We start from the raw sequence: 3,198 nt of genomic DNA, 5'->3' as shown, positions 1-3,198 counted from the left end.
TAAACCAAAGGTTGAAAAATTTAAGTTGCACAAAACGGTCATGAAATATAAGACGGTGGAATATAAAAAAAAATCATAAATGAAACATATTTTTTACAAACATTAAGGTATCGATAAGAAAAGATGTTTCTCTTTTAGCAAAGTTATTTTAGCCGAAAACAAATGTCTATTTCCATTAAAAGCCTTCATAATGCAGAAAAAAGGAAGCAAAATTTTGAACACCACAAACAGAAGCAAACGTAAAACAAACTAATACCTAAACAACTGTTTATTACATTCGCTTTGATAGTATGACAAACAATGCCATCTGCAGGATAGGATGACCTGCAAAAAAACTTAGTTGAAATGAAATGTGTTCATAAACGCTAAGAAACTGTATTGAAGTCCTTACGTTGCTTAGAAAAACCTGGAAAAAATAAGAAAGTTGATCTCATCAGAATTCTATGGAAATGGCCTCATGATTTTTCCCAGGTTTTGATGACGGCATTTCTTAGACAAGCTTTTGAGGTAGCGAATGTGATAGAAGGTAAGATAATTTTTGAAATGTAGTAAGAAATAATGTTGAAAACACCCTTGTACCAATTAAATTTTAAAGCATGAAGTAAATAATTGAAGAACTTGATTGTTTTTCAAAATATCATGACAGTTTACATGAAACGTAAAAATATGGAATGCAATATGCTGTATTGTGAAAACAATTGGTTAAAGTTATCAAAACAAATCTTTTTATTAGAAAAAACAAAGTGTATTTATGATTTCTGAAACAGTCTATAGATACCGGCAGTGCTTCCCTTCACAAGCACAAAGTAGTTTTGGGGAGAGGGATTGCTTAAAACCGTTATGAAACCTTACTGATTATATCTTAGATTTGTAAGAATCTCTACGAACCTATTTGACCTGATAATGTTATTTGGACTTTTTTAAACGCATAGTAAAAAACTGATGCTTTACCAAAATCGGGTAGCCAGGTATCAGGTATCAGTAGGTCGGCTCCAGAGGCACGTTCTCCTCCATTTGGGAAATTTGTGCCATCGCCATGAACACGAGCCTGTTCATCATTTACCTGACGGAGAAGGGAAGGAAAAAGGATAGGACAGGGCAAAGGACAGGTAAGGGAATAGGATCGTCATACACGCATAGCGTACCACAATGCAATGGGTTCATACAGTGCCCTGAGAAGGGCACTGTGATAACGCATAAAGTGTTTTCCGAGTACTTGGAATCGCAGTAGCGCAAAAACTGGACAGTTACATATCAAACGATACGAAGTTCCATAATCGGATTCACAGCTATCACATGTAAATGAATCAGCTTGCTGAATATTCTCCATGTGATAGCTGAGTCGGCAGTGGCCAGTCAATGCTTTGACCAGAATGCTGCAATTCTGCTTTGACTGGTTTGTAAGATACTTCGCCACCCTTGGAGATGGCTCAGTACAATACAATTAAGTTTGATGACATGACTCTAAACTATTCCGGTATTGTTTGTGCTGAGTGGCAGCCCAGCTGTCAATCTAAAGCTTTACCCAACACTTGGATACCGAAATAGCTGGCTCAGGACCAATGAAGTCATATGATATGACTTCATTGGTCCTGATGATGCTCCAGTGCGAGCTAACTCATCAGCCAATTCCGCGATGGAAGAATGACCAGGTATCCATTCAAGGTGAACAGCGTTTGCTGAATTCAACTCCTCGATTTGAGTTCGACAAGCGATAACTATCTTCGACCTGGAGTTGGCCGAAGCAAGTGCTTTAATAGCTGCCTGACTATCTGAGCAGAAGTATATTACTTTGCCCATTACGTGCTGCTGCTGATTGCACTCCGCACATAAGAGCAAAGATTTCGGCCTGTAAAACGGTGCAGTGTCTACCAAGTGAATAAGACTGATGCAGCCATAGCTCACGAGAATAAACACCAGCACCTGCTCGACCTTCGAGAAGGGAGCCATCAGTGTAACATACGATGCCGTCTGAAATACTTCTTTCCAGATAACCAGATGTCCACTCTTCCCGAGAAGGGAATTTCGTGGAAAATGTCCTATATGGAAAATTACAAGCAATTTTAAGATCACTTGGAGCAATGACAACTTTATCCCCATTCACCAAAAGTTAAAACAACGAGGTGTGTGTTGAACTGCGGTTCACAGGAGTTTCCTCTAGTAAACCGAGTACCCATAGGCGGTAAGTTCAAGAAAGTGCTTCTTGTTTGAGATGAATGTGTAGTGGGGCAACGTCAAAGAGAACTTCGAGCGCTGCCGTAGGAGTTGAAGAGAACGCTCCAGACATCGCCATTAAGCACATCCTTTGGAGATGGCCTAATTTAGATTGGACCGTTTTCACTTCGCCCTTTTGCCACCACACAAGACATCCATATGCCAATATTGGAAGAACAACAGTTGTGTAAATCCATTTGATATATTTGGGTTTTAGACCCCAAGTTGTACCAAAGGTTCGCCGGCATTGCCCGATGGCCATACAAGCTTTTTTGATTCTGAACTCAACATGAGGTGTCCAGGAAAGCTTGGAATCAAGTATGACTCCAACGTACTTTACTTGTTCAGTCACATCGATTTCAGAATCAAAGAGACGCAAAGGTCGAACGCCATTACGGTTTCGCCTTTCCGTAAAAAGAACAATAGATGTTTTACTCGGATTTACCAAAAGGCCATATTGGCGACACCAACCCTCAACTACCTGAAGTGCGTTTTGCATCAGGTCGAAAAGAGTGCTGATGTACATACCAACGAACAATGTTAGGTAGTCGTCAGCAAAACTATAAGTAGGAAAACCGCTATTATTGAGTTGCCTCATTAGCGTATCTGCTACGAGAATCCACAAAAGTGGTGATAAGACTCCCCTTGGGGGCACCCACAAACACTCAATTTCCTAATTGCCGCTTGACGCAATGTCGCGAAGAGATGTCGGTTTCTGAGCATTTGGTGAATACAATTGGAAATCATTGGAGATATACCATGACTACGTGCGGCTTCCAATATGGCATCGAAAGGCAAGTTGTCAAAGGCACCCTCGATATCTAAGAAAACACCCATACAAGATTGCTTTTGAGCGAATGCCTTCTCGATATCGTAAACAACTTTGTGTAAAAGAGTCACAGTGGACTTTCCAGATTGGTAAGCATGTTGGTTCACATGAAGAGGCACATTGGCCAGATGAACATCACGGATGTGATGATCGAC

This window comes from Aedes albopictus, chromosome 3, assembly GCF_035046485.1.
Source record: "Aedes albopictus strain Foshan chromosome 3, AalbF5, whole genome shotgun sequence".
Classification (NCBI taxonomy): Eukaryota; Metazoa; Arthropoda; class Insecta; order Diptera; family Culicidae; genus Aedes; species Aedes albopictus.
This window is presented reverse-complemented; position numbering follows the sequence as displayed.